The 19,380-nt window shown below is 45.0% G+C and overlaps 1 long non-coding RNA gene across 2 annotated transcripts in view; it reads right to left on the bottom strand.

The window, feature by feature from the left end:
- The window catches only part of LOC142502498 (uncharacterized), a 35,338-nt gene that overhangs the window by 13,899 nt on the left and 2,059 nt on the right, over window positions 1–19,380 (bottom strand). Inside the window, exons 2-3 of one of the 2 annotated variants that reach the window (XR_012803779.1) lie at window positions 16,551–16,614; window positions 2,210–2,491 (exon numbers count right to left, since the gene is read on the bottom strand). This is a non-coding gene — a long non-coding RNA (uncharacterized LOC142502498). Of the gene's footprint in view, window positions 1–2,209; window positions 2,492–16,550; window positions 16,615–19,380 lie in introns of those variants that run through there. The other variant, XR_012803778.1, reaches the window with a different exon arrangement.

Genomic DNA, 19,380 nt, shown 5'->3' with positions numbered 1-19,380 from the left:
CCGCCTCGTTTATAGAACAATAGCTTTGGAAAAAGCAAAGGAAGCAATGTTCAATAAGAGAATAGTGAGCATTACTAGTATTGTTTATTTATAATCACTACTATATTCTGCAGCGCAAAACAATGCAGAGACTAAACTGGTAGACTAAATGCAACCATCTGTGTAATTTAGCACAAAAGCAGTACCTGAATAAAGGAGAGAATTGATGAGCCGACTAGAGGGGAAACGAAGCACTCAAATCGATACCCTGACAATTGTGTGTGACTTTGTTCTAAACTCAGAATAGCTCCAATGTGTTGGGCATTAGTAGATTCATTTAACAAAAATAAACGTGAAAAACAAAAGGACAGAAGCTCTATATCCCCATAAATATAAATGACGTCAATGGACTGAATGAATGGGCGTACGCCCCAAAATCTACTAATTCATCCATTAGCTGCGCAGTACCAACAGCAGGGGTGGGCTACTCCAGTCCTCAAGGACCACCAGCAAATCAGGGTTTCAGGATATCCCTGCTTCAGCACAGATGGCTCAAGGTGGCCACTGATTGAGCCACCTGTGCTGAAGCAGGGATATCCTGAAAACCTGACTTGTTGGTGGCCCTTGAGGACTGGAGTTGCCCACCCCTGTCCTAGAGTGTTGGGAGTTTGAAAGTCCATCTTTCTACCAAAGACGACAACTCAAACAAACCAAGTATCTGGGACTTTAAAGTCGCTCTACGGGGCGGAGATTACCTTTGGGATTTAAAACAACAAAAAAACAGACAGACAGTAGCAACCCCAAAGATATCAAATGGAAACTAAAAGATCCCTGACGAAACCACAGTATGTGGGGAAACGCGTTGGATGGCTGCACTCACATTGTTGGCACATCTCCTTAGCTGTCTCCCACCTGTAGTCAGTATCCTGCGATCAGGCCTTAGTAGAGCGCACGCAAGGATTCCAAACTTCAGGGACGGTGAGGTCAGATCCGGGAGGGTAACGCAGCAACGAGGATGCTGGTCGGGCAAGGGAGAATTTCGTGGAGCAGAGCCGTGATCGCTGCCACACAACAGGGCTGTACAACCTGCAAGCGATCACCTGTCCCCACCACAGAGACCAAGAAGGCATCACAGCATCATGGGAGGAGCGGCTCAGGGAGGAAAGACACTTTCTGGCACTGGGTTTGAAGCAGGGGAACCTGGTTCAATTCCCGGTGTCCACAAGATAACAGCGAGCGCACATGAAACAAATGATATTAATGAGAGAAGTGTATTAGATGTCTGCCAATGGTACATCATAAAACACGTTAGGATGATGGGATGGAGTAATGGAAATGATCATAAAAACAAACACTCACACGGCCAAATGTGAGGGACGGTCACATCTGTTGCAGAGTGTGGATATCTCTGATATCGTCACTGCTGTACTCACGACTCCCAATCGTCAGGTCTTCCTTCTAAGGTACATAGGTAAGCATGGATGTCCTTGTAGACAGTGTATATGAATCTTCTAGGGTATCCCCAATGCGCGTCTACTCCGATGGTACCTCAAAGAAAGGGTAAGAGTGGCAGGGGTTGGTCCCAGACAACCAGGTAATAGGTGACTGATAGGAAATATGGGTGTAATCTAATATATTAATCACTCACACGGGCATATGTGAGTGCCCTTGTAGAAGGTAAGAAAAATTAGGGTGCTCAAACCCCAGACAACTTCATCCAGTTATAACTGTATAACACATTCCATGAAGACACCAGTGGGAGTGGGTATAATCAATAGACCCGTGAGTCACTTATAGTATACATATAGCAGTACTCAACTATTGCAGTCTTAAAGTCTGTAAACCCACTCACGTCATCTCCAGGAGTGATCACTGGCGTGCCAGCCAAACAGGGAAATCCAGAAGCAGCAAGAAGAAACAAATGGCGCACAGCCAGGGAGCCAGGTGGAGTAAAATAAATACCTTTAATTCAGTGCATGGCTGATAACATCTTCACACCCTGGGGACAAAAACACACACCTCCTACGCGTTTCGGACCGGTAGGTCCTTTATCAAGGAGTACTTATCAAGGATACTTGATAAAGGACCTACCGGTCCGAAACGCGTAGGAGGTGTGTGTTTTTGTCCCCCAGGGGGTGAAGATGTTATCAGCCATGCACTGAATTAAAGGTATTTATTTTACTCCACCTGGCTCCCTGGCTGTGCGCCATTTGTTTCTTCTTGCTGCCCTTGTAGAAGGGATGTGCAGATAGTCTCTGTTGCTCCTACTGCGTATCTCATCCAGTGGTACCTCAGACAAAGGGGTGAAAACAGTGGGGGTTGGTCCCAAAACCAAATGACAGGGGATGATTGGTAAGATGAGTCAATATATAAAAATGAATCACTCACATGGGCTTATGTGAGTGCCCTCATATAATATGATGGATTGTGGGCTCCAGGTAGGTTATTTCACACTCGGCTTCTCTCAGTCATGAAGTGGAAGACGGAGAAGGGATCGTGTCAGGGGTAACAGCTTTATTCACAAACAGGCGATTAAAAACAAATAAAATAGTGAGTTCAAGATCACAAGAAGTTTCTATCCAGTCCAGCCATCTGCCAGAAGACCCATGCTGTGTTAGACCTCCGGATGCGGAAGGATTATCAACTCTAAGCAGGAGCCTGACAGCACTTTAGACGCTGGACTTATTCGTTTTTAGTGTAATTCATACCTTTTATGTATTTTATTTGTTTTTATTTGGAAGTCGTGAGTACAGCAGTGACGATATCAGAGATATCCATACTCGCCAACAAGTGTGACCGTCACACACATTTGGCCGTGTGAGTGTTTGTTTTTATGATCATTTCCCTAGCCAATTCCAATCTGGCTTTCGTCCCAAACACTCCACGGTAACTACCCTGCTAAAAGTTTGCAATGAAATCCAGTGTGGAATGGAACGGGGACAACTCACTGGTGCAGTATTCCTAGATTTTGCAAAGGCTTTTGATACAGGTGATCATGCTATCCTGCTTAACAAACTCCAGAGCTCTGGACTAGGGAAGAATGCTTTAAACTGGTTTCAGTACTACCTATTAGGAAGATCCCAACATGTGTCCATCTCAGGCTCTAACTCCAACCCCCCCGGATATCACTTGTGGTGTCCCGCAAGGCTCTGTTCTGGGGCCCCTACTCTTCTCAGTGTTCATTAATGATCTTCCCACAGCTTGTAAGGAAGCCTCAATACACATGTATGCAGATGACACAATCCTATATGCACACAGCCATAGCCTCTCTGACCTTGAACACATACTTCAATCTGACTTTTTGAGACTCGAAAACTGGATTTCCCAAAACAAACTGTTTTTAAACACTGACAAGACTGTAACAATGGTATTTGGGACAAAGACTAATTTTTTAAAGCTTCCAGCGACTGAGCTCCTGAATAGAACCAACGCTAACACCACCCTAACCCCTGTCACTAGTTTTAAATACCTGGGCTTATGGTTTGACTCCCACTTAACATTCGGATGCACATTGATACCCTGACAACCAAGACCTATGCCAAACTAGGGGTACTTTACAGGAACAAATCCTCCCTAAGTCTCCTGGTCAGAAAGCGTATCGCACAGCAGATGCTAATGCCAATTATTGACTATGGAGACATAGTATATGGCTCGGCACCTTCAACCCACCTTAGCAAACTTGACACCCTCTACAATTCTATTTGTCGTTTTGTTCTCCAATGCAACTATAACACACATCACTGCGAAATGCTCAAAGAACTAGATTGGTCATCACTAGAGTCTAGGCGTAAAGTTCACCTTTCCTGTCTTGCCTTCAAATTCTTTATGGGCAAGCTACCCAGCTATCTGAACAAGCTCCTCACCCCTACCACACGCAGCACTTATCATCAGAGATCAGACTCCAAAAGACTGTTCATGGTCCCAAGGCCCAACAAAGTATCCGGCCATTCCTCCTTCTCTTACCGTGCACCCCAAAACTGGAACAGCCTACCGGAGACTCTCACATCCACCACCAGTTTAAGTTCTTTCAAATCTAAGGCTGTCTCACATTTTAATCTGGTCTGTAACTGTTTCATTCGCCTATAATATATATTATCTTTAACTGTGCATGCAATGTCTTGTATATAATGTATACCCTGTTCATTTATGTAACTGTATTTGTAACCATGTATTATTTGTCTTAACTCTGTGCCCAGGACATACTTGAAAACGAGAGGTAACTCTCAATGTATTACTTCCTGGTAAAATATTTTATAAATAAATAAATAAACTCCATCCCATCATCCTAACGTGTTTTATGATGTACCATTAGCAGACATCTAATACACTTCTCTCATTAATATCATTTCTTTCATGTGCGCTCGCTGTTATCTTGTGTACATCTACTATCTGAGGATCCAGGGAAGGTCCTCCTTCAGCTGAGCAGCAGCGACAGTTTGGGCCAGTATATTTTCCAATACTTTCGGCCACTCACTGCCGTTCACCTAAGTACTATATTATTGTGTATTTTTCACCTCACTGTACTGCACATTTAGGTAGCGCCCCAGTGTCTCCACATTTTCAATTCCCGGTGTCGGCTCCTTATGACCTTGGGCAAGTCACTTTATCTCCCTGTGCCTCAGGCACCAAAAACATAGATTGTAAGCTCCACGGGGCAGGGACCTGTGCCAGCAAAATGTCTCTGTAAAGCGCTATGTAAAACTAGCAGCGCTATACAAGAACATGCTATTATTATTATTTTCCAGCGGGTCCTTGTCACGAATAGTAGATCGCACAGAACAGTAGCTGACCACCCATACAGGAGGCAGGAGACTGGAGATTAATGCACCAGACGAATATACCCTTTTCACTTTTTATGTGCAGTTTTATATACATTTTTGATTGAATACGTTCATATAAAAGAATTTATACATTGTTTGCACCCCCCATTTTTTTCTTTTTGAGGTAAACTAAAAATACATTAACATTTATTCATGAAGACAACATTGTCAGTTCCAAACCAGGGAGAAAAGGTTTTGAACATGGCAATACACTGTTATTTAGCAGTGAATATGTTTGCACCCACAGTTGTTGATTTCTTTTAAGATAAATAACTGGAAAGCTGTGTCTCATTGCATGCCCCATAATGGCCTTGTGTAGCTCTGCATATTTTCCTATTTATTCTGTCTGTAAGTGGTACAGTCCTGTGATAAATCCATGTGCAATAATGTATGTATGTATATCTTTGCTGATATGGCGCCATCCATGTACATAGCGCTTTACAGCAGGAACACGCGTGACATCATAGGAATAAGCGCTTCAGACATAAAAGCAGACATGAGGAAAAGGACTCCCTGCCCCGAAGAGCTTACAATCTACGTGGTAGAACCCAAGAACCCTGCTTCAATGTCACAGTAGCTATTCTACAGCATGATTTTTCCCCCCCTCAATCCCTTTCAAATTTAAACGAATTATCCAAGCCCGAAATAAAATCCACTGCGAGTAGCGTATTGTAGCTCGGGGCTTCCGAAAAGGCTGGAGTTCAGTTCCAATAATCATGCAGAGAAGCTGCAGTCCCCCGGACACTCGGTGGCTCTTGAAAAACACATGCACAATATGCACTGGGAATCAGTGGCAGAATACCGAGATCACATAGGTATCCCAGCTATATACAGTATGTGGCATCAGTCTGCTCTGCAAGATATTAGACCTTCCATGCAAACACACAGAGACGTTGCCAGGACTTTTCACATATCCATGCAAAGGCTTTGGCATAACCAAGGTAGACTCAGGAAAAACAAACAGGATGAGACCGATTTGTGTACACCCCCCCCCCCCAGAAAAAGGTATGGGACAGGATATCATTTATTTATGTAAATACACAAATGGGAGTAACATGACAGCAGCACGTTAGCTTAAGCAGCGGTCTCACCTGGGACCCAGGTGCACTCATTTCAGAAGCATGTTTAATAAGGTTATGTGATTAAGTGTTTCGAATGTGTCATGCTTCGTGGTAACCTGTTTCGGAGGGATTGTATCATCGTTAACCCTTTGAGTGCACTAAGGCAGGGGTGCTCAACTCCAGTCTTCAAGACCCCCCCCCCCCCCCCCACCCCCAGCCCCTCAACAGGTCAGGTTTTCAGGATATCCCAGCTTCTGCACAGGTGGCTCAATCTGAAGCTGGGATATCCTGAAAACCTGACCTGTTGAGGGGGTGGGGGGGGGGGGGGGAGTCTTGAGGACTGGAGTTGAGCACCCGTGACCTAAGGTGTACCTTGAACGTCATAAAGGCAGACCCCCTGGGAGGGCCTATAACGTACAGAGTCCGTCGCACTAGAGATGCTCATTTTCACGAAGGGGGGAAGCAGTCAGCACTATCCGTTCATGTCCTGGGGGGGAGGGAAACGGGGGGGGGATGGGGTGGCAGACCCGAAAACACACGTGATCGCTAAACCAAGCGAGAATGGGGTTGACATCGGGAAGACCGGCGGGAGTCGAAAGGTTAATCTCTATCATGATAAGACTGTTTGCTGGTCTTTGAATACAGAGATCAATTGTCAATCAAGACTGTTTCTTTGTTGTTCTTTAATTGCAAACTGATTATGTCAGCCGTCCTTGTCACGCCTCATTGTCATTGCCTGCTTATGTAGGTCTACAATGGGAGCGTTGATTGAAATAAGCGATGTGTATTTTACCCTATTATGTGCAGCTCCCTCTGTATTTGTGGGTGATCGCTGCCATTTTTATTCATACTTTTCTGATAAATATGAATTTCAGAGGACCACTGTAAAAGACAGGCGTATTCATTATTCAAAGGACAACAGTATGTACAAGTCGATAAGGTGCCTTGAAGACTTTTTGGGGGGGACGTTGGGGGTCAGGGGGAGAAACAGAACAATTTATAGCTCTATTCAGATGTATAGGGCAGGAGGGGCATACTCCTGTCCTCAAGGGCCACTACCACTATCTTCAGGATATCCCTGCTTCAGCGCAGGGGGCTCAATCAGTCGTTGACTGAGCCACTTGTGCTGAAGCAGGGATATCCTGAAAACCTGAACTGTTGGTGGCCCTTGAGGACCGGCATTGGCCGCCCCTGATCTAGGACAATAGAGTGATACAGAAGTAGTTAAAATCAGCACTCCACATTTCGAAGTTTCCAATCTCCCGTTTCGAGTTTGCAGAATGAAGCAGCGAACCACATTTACGCCGACAAATCTAAGGTCCATGAACTGACACGAGTACAAATGGTTATCCAATGTCCATATAGGGACTGAATTGTTGGGAACCATTTGTACCTATTGTAGGTCATTTCTAAAATACTTTATTTTCTTGCACACGTGGTGTGCTGCCGTGTCCTTTGTCGTTAGCGTGTCGGTGACACGGCCGTGACTGGGTACAGTTCTGTAACCAACAACTTTCAAGTATAAATGATTATCTTTTCTATGTATTCTGATCTGCTGTATCTGTTAAATGTCCCGGTGTTTGTACTTTAACCCCATTTTATCTTCTAACAATATAAAACAGTAACAAATGAGCTTGTAAAATAAATGATGTCAGCATATTGTCTTTATTTGGCACAATTCTTTCCTTTCCATCTGTATTTTGCATATTAGTTAATTACTATGAATATATAAATCAGGGGTGGCCAACTCCTTTCCTTAAGGGACACCAACAGGTCAGGTTTTCAGAATACCCCTGCTTCAGCGCAGATGGCCTAATCTGCGGCTCAGTCTTTGACAGTCAAAGACTGACAGTCTGACCCTGACAGTCAAAGACTGAGCCACTGATTGGGCTACCTGTGCTGAAGCAGGGATATCTTGAAAATCTGACCTGTTGGTGTCCCTTGAGGACTGGAGTTGACCACCCCCTGATATAAATGAATGTGTAGATTCTTGCAGTTTATTTTATATGAAATAAGTATATATAAGTGAGGTGAAACCGTTGTAAAGTGAGTCCCATGTTAATCAGTGGCGGTGAGCGTTGGATAACGCATTCAGACGTTGGATAACGCATTCCGGCATTAAAAAATGGCCCGTAGGGTTGCATTGCAAAGCGATGGATACGCCATTCGTTGCAAAGTGAAACGTTGGATAGCGAGGACTACCTGTATACAAACATGTACTCACTGGGGCAGAGATCCTTATCTTAAGAAAATTGTAACCGGTGTGCATGCTATAAGAAAAAATAAACAAACTTCCTTTCCATTTAAAACGAAAGGGAAACCGAAGGTCATCAGTAAAAATGCGGGATCATAAATAAAGTAGAGACTCTCCATTCCTTACACTTTAAGTTTAACCACTGCTCAAAATGTACTTTTGTTGTTTGTTTTTTTGCAAAGATAGCACGAAGAGTCATCATATCAAAGCAACCTTAACTAAACAAAATAGGAAGGAGGACCCAACATGTCTGGGAAACCTTGAGCACGTACTGGTTCTCTTTGTATGTAAACTCACCAATGGTTTGATAATGGGTTAAGTGAATGACATTCCCTTGATAGAGCCTTCTCTACTTCCACTTTGCTATTATCCATTGGCCTTAAATGTGCTAATGGGCTCACAATTACCCTCATTACTTATTAAAAGTGAACACTGACTGATGGAAGAATCATTTTAGGGAATTTCTCTGAGTGAAAACACTAAGTGAGATAATAGATCTTCGGAAATGATAGACATTGTGGCAACACCTTTTGTAGAAGTTTAGCTGCCGGCCTCAATTAACAAACAGCCACCGAGACCAGCACTTCAGTGCATTGAAAAAACTGAGAATCCCTGTTAATTATACAGCTGTGGAAAACCCACAGCTCTGGGATTCACATGGAGGTGCTGCACTCTGCTGGCATATCACGGGGTGGCTGGGATAATATTCTGCAGGCTGTGCTTTGACCAAGTCATGAAAGGAGTATTTAGAAACATCCTTTGCTGCATAATGAGGAACATATAGCACTGCTTTTAATATGTTTTCTTTGATACGTTTGCTGCTGTTATTTGCAGTAGTTTAAAGGTGTAACGCTTGCGCTGCCCACGAGCAAGACAGGACCCTGTTTCTGAGGTGGGGAAGTATAGAACCACGCACCCACAGCAGCGGAAGCGTGCCGGGCAGGCGGATTGTCAACATAGCCGGGTCTGGGTTGGAGAGAGTGGGTTAGTCCTGATACTTGCCAGGGTCTTGGGATGGAGAGGTCAGAATAGTCAAAGTCCATTAAGCCGTGGTCTGGGTTGGAGAGGTCCGTAGAGTCGAGGGTAAGCCGGGGTCAATATCCAGAAGGGTTTCGAAGTCAAGCCGGGTCAGTACACGTAGAATCAAACTGCAGGGATAAACACAAGACAAGGAGCAAGGCACAACAGACGCAGGAGCTCAAGACTACAACAAGTTATGCTCAGCAAAGCAGGAAGGGAAGTGCAGGGTATTTGTAGCACACAGGAACCAGTAGCAAGGGAGGCGGAGCGGAGGCGCGGCCTGCGCGGAAGCAAGGATTGGCTGCAGGAGACAAGTGGGCTAGATTAGTACTTGCCACGCAGCTGGGGAGCGGTGCACGGCGTCACGTGTGCACGGCACGCCTGAGAAGCGCTGCGTGTCAGAGGGGGCAGAGCTACGCTCCGTGGCACTCTAGAAGAGCTGCGCTTGCACGCGTGCTCTGTAAGCAGAGCGGGGGGTGCGCGCACGCGCTAGTGCCAGAATGGAGGTCTGCGCAAAGGACGTGTTCCCTGATTCCTTACAGGACCCCCTCCTTGAGGATCGGCCTCAGGACGATTCCCATAAGGCTTGTGCGGGAACCTGGCGTGGAACCGCCTTAACAAGCCGGGAGCATGAATCTGACGAAGAGATATCCATGAGAGTTCCTCCGGTCCAAAGCCTTTCTAGTGTACGAGGAATTGGACACCTCCTCTGGAGTATCTGGAATCGATTATGGATTGAATTTCCAAATTCTTCTTGACCCTGTAGGATGACAGGTGGAGGTTTAGGTGAGATGTCAGGAAACTGAGAACTTTGAACAACAGGTTTTAACAATGAGACGTGGAAGACTGCCGGGATTCTCATAGATTGAGGTAGTTGTAAGCGGTATGCCACAGGATTGACCTGTTTGAGAATGGTGAATGGGCCCAGGAATCTTGGGGCCAGTTTCAGTGTAGGTGTCTTCAATCTTATGTTGTTAGATGAAAGCCACACTTTGTCTCCTGGCCTAAACTTGGGTGCCTCATGGTGATGGCAATCCGTCTGTGTTTTTTTGTCTGAGTACTGCTTTCTGTAGAAGATTTTGAATCTTTTTTCATGAATTTTTAAGAGAGTTCACTCTGCAATCTGCTTCTGGGACTCCGGACGGACTGGAAGAGATAGGAAGGCGCGCTGGATGGAACCCGTAATTTATAAAAAATGGTGATTCTTCAGTGGACTCATTTCTGAGTGAGTTATGGACGAATTTGGCTCATGGGAGTAGGTCCACCCAGTTGTCCTGTGCGTCAGAAATAAAGCATCGCAGGTATTGCTCTAATGACTGGTTTGTCCTTTCAGTTTGTCCGTTGGTTTGGGGCTGATACCCAGAGGAAAAAGAAGAGTCGTCTCCAACCTTTGAGCGAAAGCACACCAACATTTCGAGACGAACTGTGACCCCCTGATCGGACACTATAAAGAGTGGGACTCCATGAATACTAAATATTTCTTTGATATAAACATCTGCTAAGGTGGCAGAATTAGGAAGACCCTTGAGAGGAATGAAATGGGCCTGTTTGGAAAACCTATCAACAATAACGAGAATAGTATTCATCCCACAAGAAACAAGAAGCTCAACAATAAAGTCCATTGAGAGGTGGGTCCACGGTCGGTCCGGAATGGGTAGAGGACGAAGCAGACCAGATGGCTTATTGCGGATGGACTTATTTCGAGCACAGATGGAACATGAGTTGATGAATTCCTTGACATCCTTTAACATAATAGGCCACCAAAAGGTGCGTCTGATCAGATCGCAAGTTCTCTTTGTACCCGGGTGACCGGCAGACTGAAATTGAGGTGCAGCATACAAACAGCCCTCCGGAACTTCCATACCCTCGGGGATGAGCGTCGGAGTCTCCAAAATCTTGTCTAGCACATCAAAAGAGTTAGCCGAGATAACATACTTGGCGGGTAGGATGGTCTCAGGAATGTCTTCGGATCTGTCTTCGCTCATGAATTGACGGGATAAGGCATCAGCCTTTAGATTCTTAGTACCAGGAATGTAGGAAATGATGAAAAAAACAATGCCCAGCGAGCCTGACGGGAACCGAGGTGACGGACACCCTCGATATATAATAGATTTTTATGGTCCGTGAGGATCAAAATTGTATTTTCAGTACCCTCCAGGAGGTGTCTCCACTCTTGCAAGGCAAGTTTGATGGCCAAAAGTTCCGTTGCCAACATTGTAGTTTTGTTCTGCGGGGGAGAATTTTTTTGAGAAAAACCCGCAGGGATGTAGCTTATCCTGGGGGAACTGTCTCTGTGAGAGTACGGCTCCTGCTCCAATATCCGAGGCGTCTACTTCCAAAGTGAAAGGAAGTTTAGGGTCCGGATGGCGTAGGATGGGAGCAGAGACGAACGCTTTCTTAAGAGTCTCAAAGGCCTTGCATTCTTCAGGAGACCAGGAAGAAGTGTCTGCATCTTTCTTCATCAGAGCGGTGATGGGAGCCACTGTGGCGGAAAAATGACGGATACATTTACATCACGTGACCCTCGGCATCTCGGGAGGGGGGGGGGAGCGCGAGCGCAGGGACCGAGACACGGAGGGGCGCAGCCAAAAAATGTTGTGCCCCCTGTATTAAGACTCCTCAGACTCCTGGTTTTAGAATATGAGAATTCCTGTGTTATGACGGAAGATTCATTGTGCTGAATTCTAATTTCATAACACAAATTAATGGTTTTCATCCTAACTTTGCCTCTGTCACAACAATGAGCCCCACCTTTTCAGGGTGTGTCCTTAACTCGGACTCATCCATCTTCTGTTACATTTACCATGGAGAAACAGTTTTAAACGCAAAATAGCTCAGTATAAAAATAACCCCTAACTCTGTTTCTGTAACTCCTAGAACACTATGACCCACATCATTGCGTTCGGATGAGTTTGCTTGAGGCATAGAAATCAGTCCTACTCCTAATTTTGACCAAATATCTGACCTTTGCACCCTCCAGTATCATGGCATGTGTGGAATTATTTCATCCGCCTGACTTCACGTCACAAACGTATATTCATGATGGTTGTGAATTATATCAATGGATTTAGCTTATATTTAGTAAATCTGTAAGACCATGGGGGAAATGAACAGCGACCCTTTTCTCAACTTCTCTGCTGCTCAAAAGGGACGGGAAGAGGGAGTTTCTGGGATCTATGGTCAGGAACACTGACAGATTTGTCAGGGCCCAGTACTAGAGTTACTTCGAGGTCCCCTCTCCCCCCCGTGTTGGTGGTATCGCGATCCCACCCCATTTTACACCAATTATCCCCCCTCCATTTCACACCTCACGAGTCCCCCCCCATTTCACACCTCACGAGCCCCTCTATTTCCCCCCCTCTTCCCATGTATTTTTCTCCCTTCCGTCTCACTCCCTCTTCTTCAATCACTCCCCCTTTCTCAATCACCCCCTCTCACGCCTCACATGTATCTCTCCCCTGCATCTCCCTGTTACTCCCTCTTTTCCTCACTCCCTCTCTCACCCCCACCTTTCGTCAATTACCCCACTCTCACACTATCCCCCCACAAAATTCATATTAAAAAGACCTCCGCTCCCCCAATACATATTAAACTACCCCCGCTCCCCCCAATACATATTAAACTACCCCTGCTCCCCCAATACATATTAAACTACCCCAGCTCACCCCCAATACATATTAAACTACACCCGCTCCTCCCAATACATATTAAAGTCCCCCACTCCATTTTAAAATTACCCCACTCCTCCCAATACATATTAAAATCCCCCCGCTCCCCCCAATATATATATATATATATATAAACAAGACTTACCTTGGGGATTGTCTCTGGCCAGCCCTGAGGCTGCGGGGGGGGGGGGGCCGGCTGGCGCTGCAAGTTGCTATGTTAAACCTCCGGCCAGGCACGGCTGCCGGTCCGACCGGGCCACGGCTCTCCATCAGCTACCTGCAGGCCTCTCCCTCATTGTGTCCCACATGCTTCTGCCGTTGGCACACACGCGCCGGGCCTCCCTCTCATGCTGGCGCGGACCAGAAGCCAGCTTATTTCCGGTGCGCTGATGTCAGAGATGGCCGTCGCGCGCCAGAGGTGGAAGCTCGGGACACAGTAGGGGAGAGGCCTGGCCGGGTCTGGCCAGAGGTTGGCCCAACCTGCAGTACCGGCTGGCCGGGCCCCCCCGCAGCCTCCGGGGTCCGGGATACCTTCCCCCCCCCCCCCCGCTGACGGCGGCCCTGTCTATGGTCCACTTTTGAAGATAAATTAATTCATCAAAATGCAGGTCTCCTCTAGGGCAGAGGTACAAAGTAGAGCTCTACTCACAAGTTCACAAAGCAATTCTTCATTTATTGTAATAGCCAAGAACAGAGGAGAAACAACGTTTCATGTCCCATATGGACCTTTCATCAGGTGACTATGCAGGGGAAATGCTGGAAGTTGGAGATGCCGACAGATGATGCCGACGGAGAAGGTAAGAGCCGAGGCCCCGCACATGTCCCTGCACCGAGCCCCGCAAACATCCCAGCCAGTCCGGCTCATATCCGATATGACGCCATGCTAACAAGTTCAAACAATCGTCCAATCGCTGTTACAATAAATGAAGAATCGCCTTGTGAACTTGTGAGTAGAGCTCTACCTGGTACCTCTGCCCTAGAGGAGACCTGCACTTTGAGGAATGTGTTTGTCTATGTTGTGTTGGCTGCACAAGTAGGATTCTCCTCGCCTGAAACTGTTTCCCCACACTTTGGAACTGTACCCCATTTCCAAGATGACACCCAGGGCCACATATTGTTTTTTTATGATTTTATTACCCAATACACTTAGCCCATTAATATTGGCTACATTTGGCTCTGATAACCTCTACGAGAAAATGTCATATTAACTCCAGATTAAGTTAACCCGTTGTGTGCTGGATTTTTAGCACAACTGCACAGAAACAAAGCATTATCATTACAATACTATACACTGAATTAGAAAAATCAGGAAGTGTTTTCAAACAGACACCCATGATAACAAAGGATAACACATTAAGTGAAATCTTCCCCAAACCTCCCATCCCTGCTTCCCGGCAGCCACCACGGCTTCGACAGAAGTTAGTCAACAGAAAACTTCCCAACAAAACTCAAGGACAGAGAGGCACAAGACCATGCAACATCAAACGCTGCACACTCTGCAAACATATACATAGTAGATGAGGTTGAAAAAAAGGCATGCGTCCATCAAGTTCAACCTATGCCAAATTTAGACAACAGATATTTTATCCTATATCTATACTTACTTATTGATCCAGAGGAAGGTAAACAAAAAACCCCAGTGACATATCATCCAATGATATGCAGTATGCCAAGATCCAACGGCCAGTCACAGACATAGAACATTCAATGTTAAAGGATCACACATCCAGGAATGTGCTATACTGTATATGATTCACAAATGTGACAAAGGATGCTGGATCAGTGAAACAAGCCCAATACTTCAAACCAGAATGAACCTACAGACACACAATAACAAACCCTGAAGAAGGAAGATACTGCACTCTGGTGGGACACCCATTCTCACAGCCAGATTATTCCATAAATGATTTAAACATCCAAATCCTCAACGGAATGTTTATTTTATTTATAAAATGTTTTACCAGGAAGTAATACATTGAGAGTTACCTCTCGTTTTCAAGTATGTCCTGGGCATAGAGTTAAGATGACAAATAATACATGGTTACAAATACAGTTACATAAGTGAACAGGGTATACATTATATACAAGACATTGCATACACAGTTAAAGATAATATATATTATAGGCGTATGTAACAGTTACAGACCAGATTAAAATGTGAGACAGCCTTGGTTTTGAAAGAACATAAACTGGTGGTGGATGTGAGAGTCTCCGGTAGGTTGTTCCAGTTTTGGGGTGCACGGTAAGAGAAGGAGGAGCGGCCGGATACTTTGTTGAACCTTGGGACCATGAACAGTCTTTCAGAGTCAGATCTCAGATGATAAGTGCTGTGTGTGGTAGGGGTGAGGAGCTTGTTCAGATACAGTAGATGGGTAGCTTGCCAAGAAATTAATTGAAGGCAAGACAGTAAAGATGAACTTTGCGCCTAGACTCAAGTGATGACCAATCTAGTTCTTTGAGCACTTCGCAGTGATGTGTGTTGTAGTTGCATTGGAGAACAAAATGGCATATTGAATTATAGAGGGTGTCAAGTTTGTTAAGGTGGGTTTGGGGTGCCGAGCCGTATACTATGTCTCCATAGTCAAAAATTGGCATTAGAATCTGCTGTGCGATACGCTTTCTGACCAGCAGACTTAGGGAGGATTTATTCCTATAAAGTATACTTAGTTTGGCATAGGTTTTGGATGTCAGGGTATCAATGTGCATCTCGAATGTTAAGTGGGAGTCAAACTATATGCCCAGGTATTTAAAACTAGTAACAGGAGTTAGGGTGGTGTTAGCGTTGGTTCTGATCTGGAGCTCCGTCACTGGAAGCTTTAATAAAAATTTAGCCTTGGTCCCAAATACCATTGTTACAGTCTTGTCAGTGTTTAAAAACAGTTTGTTTTGAGAAATTCAGTTTTTGAGTCTCAAAAAGTCAGACTGAAGTATGTGTTCAAGGTCAGAGAGGCTATGGCTGTGTGCATATAGGATTGTGTCATCTGCATACATGTGTATTGAAGCTTCCTTACAAGCTGTGGGAAGATCATTGATGAACACTGAAAAGAGTAGGGGCCCCAGAACAGAGCCTTGTGGGACACCACCGGTGATATCCAAGGGGTTGGAGGTAGGACTGAAACCAGTTTAAAGCATGCTTCCCTATTCCAAAGCACTGGAGTTTGTTAAGCAGGATAGCATGGTCAACAGTATCAAAAGCCTTTGCAAAATCTAGGAATATTGCACCAGTGACTTGTCCCCGTTCCATTCCACACTGGATTTCATTGTTCATGTGTTTGGGGCAAAAGCGTTTAAATGTATCAAGAACAGAAAAACCTTTGAACTCCAAACGATAATGCTCTTTGACACTTTAATTTTACACATATCCCCCACTGCAGCCCCTCGTCACACTGCTGATGGATGGTCCTACATAATCTCCACATTTCTCACTATACCTTTCATCCATGTATTTCCCTATCTATTTACAATTCCCTCTGCCAGTCCTTCTATACCACACCTGCCTTAGTTATCTGTGTTTAACTCCTGGAATCTCTGTGAATTAGAATTGCTCGTTTTGAGGAACAGAGAGAACGCTGGAGAGCTTGTCCTCAAATATCAATTGTTAGTCCAAATAAATAAGGTTTCACCTAATACTGAAGTACTCATTTACTCTGCCCTATTGTAACTGGACCAACACAGCTACCTTTATTTAATAGAAACAGAAACACAAATTGTTCCCACAGTTTTCTTCCTGTCCTGTCCTCATTCTTACCTGAATATTCAGCATTCTTCATGAATACTTCACATATGCATTCATTGTCTCCTATAGCCTTGTCCTTCAAAATAAAGACAATTTTATTAAGATCAAACAGGCATGCCACATACAAGATGTTGTCACATGTACTAATATAACAACAATGTTTATTCTTATACAGTTCTAACAATGTATACAGTGCTATGAGCATAATAAGTCTGTTTGCATACAATTTTACAATATAGATTTTGGTGCACAGGGAGATAGTGATTTTAAATTGAGACAAGAGAAGTGGGACACCCCCAGAAATACTACTCATATCACTGCTCATACCACTCACACCACTCATAGTGATCACTACTATTCATTGCTGCATATAGTGATCACCACTACTCATATCACTGCTTATAGTGATCACTACTAATATCACTGCTTATAGTGATCACTACTAATATCACTGCTTATAGTGATCACTACTAATATCACTGCTTATAGAGATATCTACTATTCATATCACTGTATATAGTGATCACCACTACTAATATCACTGCTTATTGTGATCACTACTAATATCACTGCTTATAGAGATATCTACTATTCATATCACTGTATATAGTGATCACCACTACTAATATCACTGCTTATAGTGATTTCTACTATTCATATCACTGCTGTTAGTGTTAACTACAACTCTGAGCACTGCTTATAGTGGTCAGTACTATTCATATCACTGATTATAGTGAACACTACTATTTATATCACTAATTATATTAAGTAGGTCTGACAGGACACTGTTTCATGTGCTGATTCTGGACTCTGGTTACATAATTACATTGTATATTAGGTTGAAAAAAGACAAATGTCATCAACAGGGCTCGACAAACTAGGCAAAACCCACTCTCCCCCCCCCCCCCCCCAAAGTAACTCCCTCACGACTCTTACCAGCTGCGGGGTCCGGCGGCGTGGTGCGTCAATCTCCGTCTTCTCCCCTGTAAATTGTAATGTTTCCCCTGCAGGTCCTGAAAAAATGGCCGCGCGGCATGAAATGATGCCGCATTGTCATGGCAATGGGACGCTGTGATGTAACGGTGTCCTGCAATGTTGCACCGCGTGACGTTACACTGCCAATGCAATGCTGCGTCATTTGACGCAGCGCGGCCATTTTTTCAGGACCTGCAGGGCAAACATTACAATTTGCAGGGGAGAAGACGAAGATCGCCACACCATGCCGCCGGACCCCGCCGCAGGTTAACACTCGACAGTGGCCAAAATGCACTCTCCTGTGGCATGCTGGCGAGTGAATTTGTCGAGCCCTGCCCATCGAGTTTAACCTATGTTAAATTTACACAACAGATACTTATCCTATATTAGTGTAAACCCCCTCAAAAAGGTTTCTAGCATGTTTAGTGTGTACTTGGCCCCTTCCTGTGTTGCCATGGGATCATGACATCACAGAGTACATAAGGGGAGGGGAAGGTTAGGTTCCAGGAGGACAAGAGGATAGGAGTCTTGGGGAGGAGGGATGTTCATAATACAATAGAACAGACCAGGCCCCGCTCTACTTTATGATGTTGTACTTAGGGACAGTACCCTGGTAAAGTTAGGATCCCAGAAGATTAAGGGAGTCCCATATAAGCTTTGAAGTATGAAAACCGCATGCCACAAAGGGCCTCAGTAACGAGGACTCCTGGGTTTTCGGATCGGATCTAACAGATCTGCATTAACAGTCCTTTACGGCTGCTAGCATTACCGGGATAATACAGAGGGGTATCCCGAGCAGAAAAGGACGGGGGCCCGGGTCTCAGAATAGTTAAGCAACTAAGATATATAAGTCCCTCTGAGTGTTAAGCGTGGGCACTCATGGAAGCACAGAATGCTTCGATAACTATAGAGAAACAGTACAACGTTGTTTAAAGTGTGGTGTGTGGTCCCCATGCCTGAGGACCTGAATAAAAGATTGTTGTGTGACAAAAATTCCTGGCGCTCATTAATTCACAACCTTGCTACCTCATCGCCCAGCCGCATGAATCCAGCACCCCGAGTCAAGGTAACCCATGCAGACTAGCCATACATAACACACCAATCTAATCTCCCGAGAAGCCGGGCAAGGAGTGTTATATTTGTATTTACAGTATATTGATCCAGAGGAAGGCAAACAAAAAACCCCAGTGATAGATTAAACAATGATATTTCATAAAGGGAAAAAAAATAATTCCTTCCTTACTCCAAATATTGGCAATCAGATTATTCCCTGGATCAACATGCTTTACTTACTTGGTATATCCCTGTATACCTTGCCTTTCTAAAAAGATGTCCAACCTTTTTTTTTTAAAGATATCTATTGTATCTGCCATCACAGTCTCCATGAGTACTAAACTGCCCTTAATGTAAAGAACCCTTTCCTTTGTTGCGGGTGAAATCTTTTTCCTCCAACCTTAAGGGATGACCCTGTGTCATTTGTACTGCCCGTGGGATTAAGTTATTTTGAAAGCTCCTTGTATTGACCCCGAATATATTTGTATATCGTTATCATATCCCATCTCGTCAGGGTGGTGCTGAGCGGGCGCACGCGCTCACGTTGGACACGTTGCGACAAGCGCGTCACGTGAGCGGTTCGCCCAATGAGGGCGACCAGCTTCGTGACGTCGTGGCCGCGCCCCCAGATGCGCACACACCTAGCCGGCCAGGAATCACCCGGCCGAGTAGGACGCAGCGCTGGAGCGCCAGTTTCCACCCTGGACATGGCTGAGCTCACAACAGAATACTACAGTACTACGCGTCCGCGCCTCTGTCTGCTGGGCGATGTGTGCTCATCCCCAGCAGACCAAATGACGCAATTGGAGGCGGG

This window comes from Ascaphus truei, chromosome 9 (assembly GCF_040206685.1).
Source record: "Ascaphus truei isolate aAscTru1 chromosome 9, aAscTru1.hap1, whole genome shotgun sequence".
In the NCBI taxonomy this organism is placed as follows: Eukaryota; Metazoa; Chordata; class Amphibia; order Anura; family Ascaphidae; genus Ascaphus; species Ascaphus truei.
The sequence above is the reverse complement of the archived record's forward strand: the minus strand, read 5'-3'. Positions and strand labels throughout refer to the sequence as shown.